The 14,388-nt window shown below is 43.8% G+C and overlaps 1 protein-coding gene across 1 annotated transcript in view; it reads left to right on the top strand.

Annotated features, from left to right (window-relative positions):
• AGBL4 (AGBL carboxypeptidase 4) overlaps positions 1 to 14,388 on the top strand; it is a 1,380,022-nt gene that overhangs the window by 1,359,341 nt on the left and 6,293 nt on the right. The gene's annotated exons all lie outside the window — the stretch shown is intronic.

Genomic DNA, 14,388 nt, shown 5'->3' on the forward strand with positions numbered 1-14,388 from the left:
TCTTTGCTCTTGTTTTTATTGTGCTTCAGTTGACTCTATTGCTATCTAACAAATACATGTGAGAATCTCCCAGAGTCACAGATCCAAGCCACCACCAATCCCCAGCAGCTTCTGTGAAGAGTACAGCTGGGCAGGCATCACAGACTGTGAGAGCCAATTTCTAGAACCAGGTTGGTCCATCAGTGGGGAGAGGGAGACACTGCTGAAGTTACCCGTTCCTGGAGAGGCAGAGGTGGGAAAATGAAGGCCACAGAACAAGCACTGTGCAGGCATTGAAGTCAAAGCTCAACTTCCCTGCAGTGAGGTGTGGTTCTGAGACAGATAGCTGGACCATGAGTCCCAAGCATCCTGGTCAACTGGAGAAGGGAGAGGGCTCAGAAGCTTGTGTGCTGAAGGAGGCCCAGTGCAGGACTGGAAGGGACAAGTTAGCTGCTCCTGCCCACTGTGAGGTTCACGCAGCTCATGAGGGCAGCTTCCTTTCCCCTCAGCCCCTCTTCATTAAGCCATTCGGGAATCATTCATTTCTACATCAGGAAGCCAAGCCCTAGTCAAACTGTAGCTATTAGTCTTCTGCTCAAATGACCTGTTTCACTGGCTATGCCTCATAACCTATCAACAACTACCACACCGATGACTTTCAGCCAGGGGTGATTCCACACATACCTCACCCCACTCCTCATCATTATGTCAAAGTCCGAACATGTTTGGTTGTCGTAGTGCAGTGGGGTCTCTGCTGGCCTCTTTGGGAGAGACCAGGGATACTGCCAACTGGCCTACAATGCACAGCACATCTTCTAACAACCTGAAACTATTCAACCCTGAATTTCTATTGCATCTGAAGGTAGGCTCATGCCTACATTGTTTCTTCCTTGTATCTATTACATAGCACAAAATATAGGAAGTCTTTGATAATTACTCATTTAATGGAGAATTGAGCAACAAGTACGGAGGGAAGTATAACAACTTGTCTAAGGACATCTGGGATAAAAGGTTCCCCACAGTCATGTCATACAGAAGTAAGCATGTGATAACTGGGATCAGATCTCCATCTGTTCAGGTCCAGCCAGCCTTTCGCCTTGCTTCTCTCACAGACACCCCACTAGAATGGCAGCACCACCTTTCTCACTGAATAGGTTGACCAGAGTCTCTGTGTCCAGAAAGCAGCTTCCCTACTACAAGGCATAGGGTAGAGCAAAGAATGTGAGATGTAGAATTAGAAACCAACAAGTTCACTCTCCAGCCAGTTTTGTGAGAGAGGAAACTGAGACATAACCTCAAAGTAGCCTACATGGTCTTATCTCTGAACATCCAGAAAATACGACTTTCTTAAATAATTTTCTCTTTCTGTCCCCCCTTCTTTGACTCTGCCCTTTATTCCCTCTTATTTTTATGTCCCTTATTTTTGGTTGTCTTCCCTCTACCTCTGGGAATTGTCCTAACATGCAAAATGGTTCTGAAAACAAATTTGAACATGACACACCATTGGTTTTGAAGCACTCATTTTTTGTTGGAAACGACAACTTCATAAATAATAATGATAATAACAAGAGTTACTACACACCAACATTTTTCTGGGAGCTTTGGCTATTTCATTTTTGACCAATACCATAATACTAAGAGGTAGGTAGCGCCATCAACTTTACAGATGAGAAAACTGAGGCTCAGAGAAGATAAGCATCTTGGGGAAGTCACATGGCTAAAAATAAAATATGCAGGAACCAATATCAACTCACACCTTTCTGGGCTCTAAATACCACATTCCAAGTAGATGCACAGAGCATAAGAATGGAGGGTAGTAAATCAGAACCAGACCAGATAAGAAGATGTGAGAGAATCCAGTTCAGAAAATATGGGGGAGAACTGAAGACAAGAAGAGAAATGAGGATGTGAAAACAGTAGTTCAGGTGAGAGCTAAGGGTCTAAGTCAAATGAACAGTAGTCAGAGAGGAGAGGGCAGGTTTTGAGGTGTTTGGGTGGTGAAATTAACCATAATACATGTGTTTCTAGCTCACAAGAAGAATCAAACCATGCAAATTACAAAGACTCTGGAGTTAGACATATCTGGGTGCAGATCCCAAGAAATCCACCTTATGTGGGAGGCATCAGGCATCTCCTAGTAGTGCTTAGGGCCAAGTGAGTGTCTGGGTTGAGCAACAAGTAAGGTGTTGCACTCAGAGATAACCCCACTTGTCATACTCCTGAAGTGCCTGGGTCCTTACCTTCTGGCTAAGCAGATGAGCTCTCTGGGGATATGCTGTATCTGAACAATGAGCCCCAACGATATGTAATTCCTAGTCCCTAAAACATCTAGATTTTTTCTTACATAGGAATAAGGTCTAAGTAGAACTTATTGTCAAGTAACTTGGGATGAGAGTCTATCCTGGATCATCCAGGGGGTCCTACAAGCAACCACTAGTGTTCCTGGAAGATTAAGGTAGAGGAAGATTCAACAGACATCAGGTAGAGACAGTGTAAGCACAGAAGCAGAGATTGATGTGGTGTGCCCACAAGGCGAGGAATGTGAGCAGCCTCCAGGAATGAGCAGAGACAAGAAAGGGTTTGTCCTCTAAAGTCCCTAGAGGGAATGCAGACTTGAGAAATTGATGATTTGGTCCATAGGATCTCTGTTATTTGGGCCATTTTGATTTCTGGCCTTTGGAACAGTGAGAGAACAGTGAGGGAACTCCAAAGCCACCAAATTTATTCAGTGGCATTAGGACATGTGTATAGAGGCTCAGATATCCCAAAGATCAAGTCATTCCTGAATGGTTTGAACCCCCTCCCCATTTACATGTCTGAATCCATGCTGGAAAATGCCTACCTTTCCAAGTTGCATTCCGCATATTAGAAAGAAGTTCTCAAATTCTGCCTGTCTTTCCCTTCTCTCACCTGCTTCTCTGCCTTCCTTGCTGTTTCTCTTGCTGTCTCTCTCAGTTTTGCCTCTTCTGAATGCATTCTTCTCTTCCTGTGCTTCTGCTTTCCCATAATCTCTGGCTCTGCTGCCTGTCTCTTCCTTCTCTTCTCTCTTACTGTTATCTATATCTCTCTCTTCCCCACTCTTTGACTTTTTCCTTTGGTCATCCACATTCTATTTTTGTCTCTACTGCTCACTCCATTTTTCTCCAGGTTTCTAGTTGGGCTTTCTTTCAGTCCCTCTGCTAATTATTCTTTCCTCATCATTCTACTCCATCCTGATACCATTGTCCTTGTGCCTTCTTGACTCTGTGCATCCCTTCCATTGGTCCCTGTCTCTCTGCCTATCTCTCTTTGTCTCACCCCCATCCTGCTGAGTCTCCTCTCTTTCTCTTTCTTTTTATCTTTCTCTCTCTCCCTTTCACTCTTATTCACAGTTCCCTTAATCAAAAGGGGGGTGTCACTCAGGAGTTGTCTACAATGGGGCAGGACTCTGCAATTACATCTGCAGTCTCTACACGCGCTTCAGCAAAGAATTCACTTGTTTAGTCATGCACCTGTCCAACACCGTGGGAGGATGGGAGAGGGAGGCAGAGACAAAAGATGTTTCATTGTGGCATTGTTCTTCTGGCTCTACCTAGCAGCTCCCAGACAGGTGCCTCTTAATATTCCAGCAGGGCTGTCAGCCCTACCAAAGAGAAATCACTTTTCTTGGCCTACCCCTCTGAAGAATTAATCTTTTCTCTTTAATGATGATCATCTGTTGCTGGCAGAGGTGGGCGTGTGAGCCGAGAAAGAGTCTTAGGTGTGGGTTTCCAAACAGGAGCAAGTGGGAGTTAAATTTCCTTATTTGGAAGCAGGATGATGGCAAGGAATAGACCTTCACAAGGAGAAGGATGGTGTCTTTTCCCCCATTATTGTCTAGTTCATAGAGCAATGTCTGACATCCAGAGGCATTTAATAAATACCTGCATTAACTTAATAAATTTAATAAATACCTACATCCAGAGGCATTTAATAAATACATGCATTTAATGAATAAATGAGCTTCAGTACTCATTGTATCCATTACTAATGTGCATCACTGAACAAGTAACTGACTTCTCATCTGCTAAATGGGGAGAGTCACATGACCTGTCTTCTTCATACAACATGGTAGCTCATGAGCAAGTTAAAACTCGGCTTCCTGCTAATGGTATCTTCAAAGATGCCACGCCACTGGCCAAGCAAGTGAAAACAGAGATAGATAAATGGGACTATCTTAAACTAAGAAGCTTCTGCACCGCCAAAGAAACAGTGACCAAAATACAAAGACAGTCTACAGAATGGGAAAGGATATTCGCCGAATACACATCTGACAAGGGGTTGATATCCAGGATATACAAAATACTGGTTAAACTCCACAAGAAGAAAACATCCAACCCCATCCAAAAATGGGGCAATGAAATGAACAGAAACTTTCTCAAAGAAGAAATCCGAATGGCAAAAAAGCACATGAGAAAATGCTCTACATCATTAGTCATCAGGGAGATGCAGATCAAAACCACAATGAGATACCATCTCACACCTCAGAGACTGGCCCACATTCAAAAGAACAGAAGCAACCAATGCTGGCGTGGATGTGGCGAGAAAGGGACACTCCTTCACTGTTGGTGGGAATGTCCACTGGTTCAGCCCTTCTGGACAACAGTATGGACGATTCTCAAAAAATTAGAAATTGAGCTCCCATTTGACCCAGCAATACCACTCCTGGGAATATATCCCAGAGAGGCAAAAATGTATAGTCGAAGTGACATCTGCACTTGTTTGTTCATTGCAGCACTCTTTACAATAGCCAGAAACTGGAAGAAACCTGAATGCCCAAGAACAGATGACTGGTTAAAGAAACTTTGGTACATCTACACAATGGAGTACTATGTAGCTGTTAGAAAAGATGAAGTCATGAAATTTACATACAAGTGGTACAATATGGAAAGTATCATGCTAAGCGAAATGAGTCAGAAAGAGAGGGATAGACATAGAAAGATTGCATTCATCTGGGGGATATAAAGTAACAAAGTATGAGATTAATACCCAAGAATAGCTGAGATCAGCACCAGGAGGATTACCCCATAACTTAGAGGCCAGCCGGGTATCCTAGAGGAAAGGGCAGTTCAGATAGAGAAGGGAGCACCAAATAAAGGATGTTTGGAGGATCTTCCCAGGAGGGGAGATGCATGTCGAAAGTAGACTATGGACTGAACATGTTTGCCACTCAATGCCTCTTTTGCAGACCACAACACCCAAACGGAGAGAGAGAACACAGGGGATTGCCCTGCCACAGAGGCAGGGGGGGAAGGGGGGATGGGGGTGGGAGGGATATTATCCATGGTGGTGAAAAACGGGCACTGGTGGAGGGATGGGTATCTGATCATTGTATAATTGAAACCCAAGCACAAAAAAATTGTAAATCTACAACTGTAAAAAAATAAATAAATAAATAAAAATTAAAAAAAAAAGATACAACACGTGACAGTACACAGCTCAAACATTCACAAAATCAAAAAAAAAAAAAACTCGGCTTCCTTCAGTGCGGGTGAGCTTGCTGATCATTCTGGAAGAGCTGAAGGGTGTCAGAAGTGTGGAGACTTCAGAAGATGGAAGTTTATGGGGGGAGGATTGGGACAGGGAAGAGAGATCAAAGGTCACATGTAGGGTATGTGTGTGATGCGTCAACTCTGGGATCACTTCCAGAAGTGGCAGTACCCTCAATATAGAAGTTACCAAGGAAGGAGGTGTTACTGACGCCTAGCACTAAGAACCATCTGTAAAGAAGGCACGTCTCCTGGTAGTGGATTGAACTGAGCTTTCTAAGGGCCCACTTCCAAAATGGCTGACTGGGAGGGCTTTTGTTTAAGATAGGGAGGATTCCCTCATTCTTGCTTCTGCCCAACTCCTTCTCCAAGCCAAGTGAGTTGAGCCAGCTTCACCTCTTCAATGAAGCCTTCTCAGACCAATACTGAATGCTTCAGTCTGCTCCCTGTACCCAGCTACCCCCAGCACTCTCTTTACCCTCTTTATCATACTACTTATTGCTTTCTGGCATCCTCTAAAGCTTACAAATGTCTTAGATAGATAGTGTGTATGCAATAGTTAGAATATAACCTCCATTGAAGACAAGGATCTTTGGTGGTTTTGCTCACTGTGTGTGCCAAGCTATTTTAGGTAGTTAAAATTGGGGATACACACTTTTACAGAAGATTAGATCTTACATAAGAATATTATTTTATGGATTTTACTTCTATATACTGTATTGGCACTGGAAAGGGCTTGAGATTATATGTTCTTTTTATGAAATATCCAATTATTAGTATCACGTTTCACTCAAATGAGAGAAAGAATCCAGAGTTCTGACCTCCAGCGATGATCAAGAATCAGGGATGCTGTGTCGTTTGCCAAGGCGTTAAAAATCAGATGGGCTGGACACGTAATGAGATTTGGAGACGACCACTGGACTAGAGCCATCACCAACTGGATTCCACGGGATGTCAAAAGACCGCGTGGCCGCCCACCTACCAGATGGTCAGACTTCTTCATCAAGACCCTGAATGATCAGTTTGAGGCTCTTTGTGTTCCTAGAATGAACAGACGCCACTGGGCTACACTACCACGCGACAGGGACAAATGGAGATGTTACTGGCACCCACTTGAGCAAATCGACAATTAACAGGAAGTCAAGTGATCAAGTGATCAAGTGATCAATTATTATAGTTTAGGTAACATGGTGACAATATTGGTAGTATTTATAGTTTTGATGAACACAGTTAAGGCACCTTCTCTGCCACCAAATTTTCTAAGACCAAGAAACTATACATTTTACCCAAGGAAGTTAGACCTCAAGAATGGAAATGACCAGTGCTGAGTGAAACATTGGTGGTCTCTTGAGTCTCATGTTCATTCAATGCTCCAGATCTCAGACTCTGAGAGTATAGAACAGAAGGGTCTGTGGTCTATGTGCTTTTCCTGAAGCCCCAGGGACACCTGAGAATGGTGATCTATGAACCCCAGAGGCAAGAAAACAGAGAGCTGAGCATAATGTATAGCATAATTCTGTTAGCAAGATTTTCAGCATGGATAATCTTACAGAGCTGACAGTTAAGAAACAATTTCCATGATCTTATTTTATCCTGTTTCTTACTCAGGACTTGGAGGCTTATCAGCTCATAGATATCTTAAATTCAAACCCAACTCCTGATCTCTGCCCTGAATATGTTCCTTCTATAAGCTTCTACATGCCCGATTCTATCACTTCATCCATCCAGCTGCTAAACCTAAAAACAGAGGTATCTTTTTTCATTTTCTCTTCTCCTTAATGCTCTACCTCCTGCCATTTTGTCCCTGCAAAGCTTATCTCCCAATTTTCACTGCCTCTTTCTTGGTCCATGCACCCTTGTCTTCCCCTGAGTCAATGCCTCAAAGGAACCTGGCAGAGGTTCCTTCTTTCATGCTTGTTCTCTGATTTGTAGCATAGTAGTGACCTTTCAAAACCCTAAACCAGGCTCACTCATCTTCTCAGTCAGAAAATCAAGACTCTTCCATAGCCTAGAACAAGGTTCCAGGTAATCTAGTCCATGACTGTCTATTCACATTAGCCATTTTATATTCCTCTTTCTACCCAAGGATGCTTGCTGCACCCAATCTTTCTTCATAGATGCTTCTGTCCACTCTCCACTCCCACTCACAGATCCTCGGCTGCATGCCCTTTGGAAGCAGCGCCCATACCACCCTTAGTTATAGGCCCCATTCTTTTTCTTCCTAGTTCTGTTACAGTTGTAAGCACTTGTTTATCTTTTCTAGACTTAAGAACCATTATCTTGATAGTTTTCTGTGTCTTAGATTTTCTTTGTTTTTACCAGGGTGTTTCCTGATCCTCTCAGGGAGCCTGAACTTCACAGGTCACCCAAAGAGACATTGGGTGAAGAAATGATAGATAAGGTCATAAATAGTCAACTAGATTTTTCTGCATACAGAATAGGAGTTTAAATTCCTTCATTTGGCATAAAAGCCTTCATTCATCTACCTTTAGCATTCTCTGGTGCGTGACCTTATCTTGACATGTAGGTGACATGAACTCCAAGGCTTTTCTATGGCCTGTTTCTAACCTAGAGTTGAGGGTCATGGACTCACGCTGAACTTCTGCTGACACTCCTCTTGCTCCCTCTACCATTTTCAGTTTCAACTTTATCCTTCATATTTTGCACAAACATCTACTTTCATGAAGTCTTTCACCATTGTTTCATTTGAATTACATTTCTTTCCACCTTTCTACACATTTAGTGTTTGAATGCATGATAATACTCAAGGAAGGAGAAAACATATGCATGTTTTATATGGTATTAAAAGACACAAAATTCGTGTTTACTACTAATCTTGTTGCCAGAGATCCTGGGTTAATTAGGTAAATTCTCCCACTTCATTTTCCTCTTCTGAAATGTACAAGCAAAATCATACTTTTGACCTTCTAAGGTTGTGGTGGGCTGGGTAATAGTAAATACACTGTAGTTCACATCCACTAAACACTAAAATATAAAATAAATTTCTTATGTGAAGGTGACAGTGCAACAGCCTGGTACAAGAGTTTCCTCTTTTAGACTGAAAACTATACTCATGTAATTCTTTCTCTAGTCCCAATTCCCCTCATTCTTGGTAGAAGTGTGTACTTGGGAGGAGTAAAAAAGCATTTTAATATATGAATGAGACCAAACAAAAAATGTGCAAACCCTTATTTTCCATTGAAACTTCCTCTGGAACAGGAATTGGAAGCTATTCCTTGGATACCTTCCTTTGCTTCAAGATAATTCACACTCGTCTCCATATCTCCCCAGCTGGACCCTCCAGCTTCACTGACTTGAGGGTCCTTTGCAAGAAATACTTAAAATAGGCTACAGAAATATATTAATAGTATCTTAGTATTTTCAACATTCTGATTTTTTTTTTAAATTTTTGTGCCACACCCGGCAATACTCAATGCTCAGGGATTCCTCCTGGCTCTGCACTCTTGACATGTAGGTGACATGAACTACATCCCAGAATCAATGCTGGGATGCTGGGGATCAAACCTGGGTCGGCTGTATGAAAGGCCAACAACCTACCCATTGTACTACCACTCTGGCCCCTATCCTGAAAATTTTGTTTGCAACAAATAATTGAAAGTCTTCACTCCAATTTTCCCCTCCTAATTCTACAGTATCACTTGATCACTTGATCACTTGACTTCCCATTAATCATCAATTTGCTTGAGCGGGTGCCAGTAACGTCTCCATTCATCCCTGTCACGTGCTAGTGTAGCCCAATGACATCTGTTTGTTCTAGGAACACAAAGAGACTCAAACCTATCATTCAGGGTCTTGACAAAGAACTCTGACCATCTTGTATGTGGGCTGCCACACGCTCTTTTGACGTCCCGTGGAATCCCGTGGTAACGGCTCTAGTTCAGCAGTCATCTTTAAATCTTATTACGTGTCCAGCCCATCTGATTTTCGACACCTTGGCAAACGAGACAGCGTCCCTGATTTTTTTTTCCTAAATTTTTATTAGTGAAATACCATAAGGCACAGTTATAGATTTACAAAAGCGTCCCTGATTCTTGACCATCGATGAAGGTTGGAACTCTGGATTCCTTCTCTCCTTTAAGTGAAAAATGATACTCCAAGCATAGCTCTTTAGATTCCTCTTTGGGAGACCCGAATAGCGGTCTCATCCTGTTTTTGTAGGGCCCAGGTCTCTGAGGCGTATGTTAATGCAGGAAGAACAATGGAATTGAAGAGATGTGCCCAGAGCCGGAGGTTCTTCATCATCTTAGCTATTTCTTTTTTTTAAAATTTTTTATAATTTTATTTATTGAATCACCATGAGAGCAGTTACAAAGCTTTTGGGTCTAAGTCTTGGTCATAAAATGAAACACCCGTACCTTCACCAGTGCTCATTCTCCACCACCCCCAACAACCCCCATATACCCCCATCCCACACCCTTCCCCTACCTGTGGGGCAGATGATTTCCACATTACTCTCTCTCTACTTTCATCACATTCAATATTTTGACACCAGACCCACCATTATTATTTGAGATTTTACCTCCGCCCCTCTCGGAGAGCCCGGCAAGCTACTGAGAGTATTCGATATGCCAGACACAGTAACAACAAAGTCTCCAATGGAGACGTTACTGGGACCGCTCAAGCCTTTACCCCAACACTCAGATCTGCTGAAAAGGCAACAGTAGACAATTTGTGTTCTATTGCTGGTTATGAATAACATATGATGTTGCATGGCTGCAGTAGTGGCTGCGCAATTTTGAAATTCCAAAATTTTAACACTTACATCTGGAGGGATTTCTGCCAAAATCTGCTGGATTCCGAGATTTGCTCCTGAGTCTCTGGGATCATGGCCGTTAAGCACCTTGATCAGTAGCCAGAAAGGCCATTCGTGGGCGATGACTTGGAGTCTCGTTGGGGTGGGGAGGACAGGACCGGCTCCACCCCCATCTCATGAGACCCAAAGTGTCTCGTCACTGCGGGCCCAAACCTGGTTGTCCAGTGGCCTCTGGAGGATGATGGCAACCAAGCTTCCAGGGGAAAGCAGGTGGAGAGACAACACCCTTTTCCCCCCTGGGGTGGCCCGGTGACAGTAACCTACTGTGTGGTCTGGACACATTTCTGCCAAAAGCTGCTGGGTTTCGAGAATTGTTTCTGAGTCTCTGGGATCATGGCCGTTAAGCAGCTTGATCAGGAGCCAGAGAGGCTGTTCGTGGGCAATAACTTGGGGTCTCGTTGGGGTGGGGAGGACAGGATCAGCTCTACCCCCATCCTATGAGGCCCAACAAGTTTTGTCACTGCCCTCTTAGCTATTTCTTCAGCGCTCTTGAAGGCGTTTCAAGCCGCTCTCTTCCTTCTGTGCAACTCAGGTGCCAGGTCATTCGTCATGTTGACTTTTTGACCTAGGTACACATAACTGTTGCATTTGGAGATGGTCGTTCCAGTGAGAGTGAATGGAACATCAGGAATGAGACTGTTTTTCATAAACATTGTCTTCATGAGATTCAGCTGGAGTCCGACCTTTCCACACTCATGGTTGAAGTCGGCCAACATTTGTGCTGCTTGGCTAATGTTGGTGTTATTAGAACAATGTCATCAGCAAAGCGGACGTGGTGTAGTTGCCGACCGTTTATCTTCACTCCCATTCCTTCCCATTCCAGTAGTTGCATGATGCTCTTGAGGGTGGCACTGAAGAGTTTCAATGAAATGGTATCACCCTGCCGAACCCCTCTCTTGACATCGATGATCACTTCTTTCCAATATTCTACAGTATATTGGAGAGAAACAATTCCATGATTTATTGCTTTCTCCTTGCCTGGATTTTAAATCTTTGGTCAAAGACAGCTTGTTTTGATTGAAAATGTTCATTGTTTCCCCTCCCCCTGCTATGCCCCATATCTTGATTCAGAGCCATTACTACTGCAAATCATCTCAAGAAGATCAGAAATTCTCAGGGTTTGATGAAATTGTAACATGTTTGGAAAAGGAAGGGGAAAGAAGATTGTCCTAGTAAACTCCCACCTTTAAAACACTGCCTTTAAAACAGATCTTTTCCAAAACCATACACAGGACTAAGTGAGCTATTTGACTAGGGCAACCCAGTTCCTTTCCTTCCAGCTCTGAAGGGTTTTCATTGACTAGGATATCTTTTAGGGTCACTTCAAGGGAAATGTGGAGGGGCCATGGATTCACCCACCCCCGTTTCATTCACTTATGCACTTAGTACCCCTTATGTTAGTTCTTATGGGAAGGAATGAGTGGGATACCCATCCGTGGGCCTCAAGGTCTATCCTTGGCTCTATTCTCAAAGGTCATTCCTGCTATATTCAGTGATGCTGGGGGTTAAACCAGGGCTGGCCACATGCAAGGCAAGTGCCTTAACCCCTCTGCTGTCTCTCCAGACCCAGCACTCCTGTGTTAGTTCTGTCACCCATTCTCCAGACAGGCCTGTGAGGTAGGCATCACCTTCATGCTGTACAATGAAAAGGGAGTTCAGAGTACTGGAAGGACACAAGGTCTCACAGAGCTCCAGTTGTTTGTCTCTGGGTTTTTATTAGAAACAAATATCCCAATATTAGTACGGAAGACAATAGCTATTTTCTTGTGTTTGCTCTTATGTCAGAAATCTGGAGAGGATACTCAAGGCTGTCCAATGAGGAACTTCTGATGAAGTTGTAGTCAATTGCTGTAGAATGCTGAGGGGCTGAGAGGAGGCTGGAATCTCTATCTCTGTCTCTCCCTCTCCCTTTCTCCCTTCCTCCCATCTCTCCTCCCTTCTTCTTCTCTCTCCCTACCCTCTTTCTCTTTGTCTCTGTCCTGTCCCCTCCTTCAGGTTCTCTCTACAGCTAATCTGGCTTTTCTGAAATATGATGATTTCAGGGAAATCCAATTGCTTGCAAGTAGATTTGGGGCCTCCAGTTCAAGGATTCCAGCACTCAGGAAATCACCTTTTCTGACCTCTCCACAGAAATCACTTCTACTGCTTTGGTTAGTCACCCTTCTTTTGATTATAAGTGAGTCACAAGCCCACAAGGTCACATCACAGACTAGCATGTGAATTGGATACAGCTTTGGTATATTTGACCTGCTACTGCTGCTTCCAGCCTGTGGCAGAGCCAGAATTTGGCTTAGATACAGTGGATCCCAAACCTTGTGCTGCAGCTTTTAAACCAGCAGACTCAGAGGACCTCTCCTTCCCATCACCCCCTGACCAACGAAATTGTGACTCTTACTGTTGGCATACAAACTGGGATCTGTTCTCCTGAAGTGGACCAGAGCCTGGCTCAGTTAACACAGCCAGCTGCCTCTGCAAACCCCTCTGCAGACCCCGGCAGTGAGATAGCCTCCCAGGTCTGCTGGCCAGACAGCCCATGGCCAATGCCAGCTTGTGGAGTTCCCAATGAAGAGGACAGTGAAGGTCAGTCATATTCAGAGGAAGAAAGCAGGTGGCAGGCTCAGAGCACAGTGAGTCTGCAGCACTTGTCATTGTCATAAACAAGTCGTCTGGTGTTTTTCCTTCCCCCACAAGGCTCTGGTTTGGGATGACTCAGCCTGTGACAGGAAAGGTGCCTTCAAGTTGGGAAACAGCCAGGGTGGGGGGGGGGGGTAGAAGCTCACGAAATTGGAGGCAGACATTCCTGAGTTGCAGTCCTGACTCTGCCATTGCTGGTTATATGACTTTGGACAAGTTCTGTATCTTTCAGAGCAAAGGGGAAACAAAAAATACCTTTCTCCCTGGGCTGTTTTGAAAGTTAAAATACACTTGTAAATGAGGTACCTAACATGGTACAAAGCACACAGTAGATACTTCATAAATGCTAATTTTTGTGTCCCAAGTCATGTTCATCCCCAGCTGGACAACACTTTGGTGAGAACTCTCTTAACTATTTCTCCCCCACAGTGTCAGTTCCATGACCTTAACCTTGAGTGGAGTAGTGGACAGAGGAGTCAGGAAATGTGATCTGGGAGCTAGAATGATAGGGGAAAAGACTCAGAACTTCTGGGGTATGATGGGCAAGGGTAGGAGGTGGGAATTACCAGCATAATACTGTGCAGGTAATCAGGGACCCCTCTGTGAATGAACTAGTCAACTGTTTCAAACTTTTAAGTTTAAAAAAAGCTGAAGTACAGAGGGTTCTTCTTAAGTGGGGTGTCACAGCCAGATCTGCACTAAAGATCACCCTCAGTGGCTATGCTGTAGCAAATGGCATAGAGATAAGCAATCCCGTGGCAGGGAAGCACTTTAGAGCTGAATGACCATAGTCCAGAGGAAAGAAGGTGCTGGATTTTCATACAAAAAGGACAGCAGGAGACTGGAGAGAAGGGAACCAACTCAAAAGAGAGAAGGTTCTATGGGTGAGAACTGGTGACAGTTGGATTTTCAGAGATGAGGGCTATGAGATCAGTGACAAGTGCTCTAAATGCGGTCACTTTAGAAGCATGAAGTGTGGGCAAGGGCACCGGTCATGGTCACAGCCCTGTAGAGTACCACAGAAAGCTTTATAAAAGCAGTGTCACCTAATCAGAGAATTGATGGATGTAAATTAGAAAAGCAGAGGCACAGAAGTCAGGGGAAATGACTCATGTAAAGGTCTAGAGGGATAAAATAAAATGTATAGAGAAGTAGGTACTTGGGTTGTTGAATGGCTGATGGTTGTATGTCTTTTAAAGTGCTCAAGATCAATATGAAGAGTTAGCTCTTTCCCTTCCCCAGGGAATGTAATGGGGACATTATTTAGGGTGATAGAAGAGTATCCTTTCTCTAGAGGTGACCAAAGTGGATGACATCAAAGCGGCCCAAAGCCTTGCTTATCTGCCTACCTCTAAGGCCAGACCATGGCCTTCCACTGGTTCCCCAAGGAATAAAGTGTGTCCTAAAAGTTGTGACCTTTGAGCTCTGACTACC

The sequence above is a fragment of the Sorex fumeus genome, unplaced genomic scaffold (genome assembly GCF_029834395.1).
Source record: "Sorex fumeus unplaced genomic scaffold, SorFum_2.1 ptg000045l, whole genome shotgun sequence".
Lineage (NCBI taxonomy): Eukaryota > Metazoa > Chordata > Mammalia > Eulipotyphla > Soricidae > Sorex > Sorex fumeus.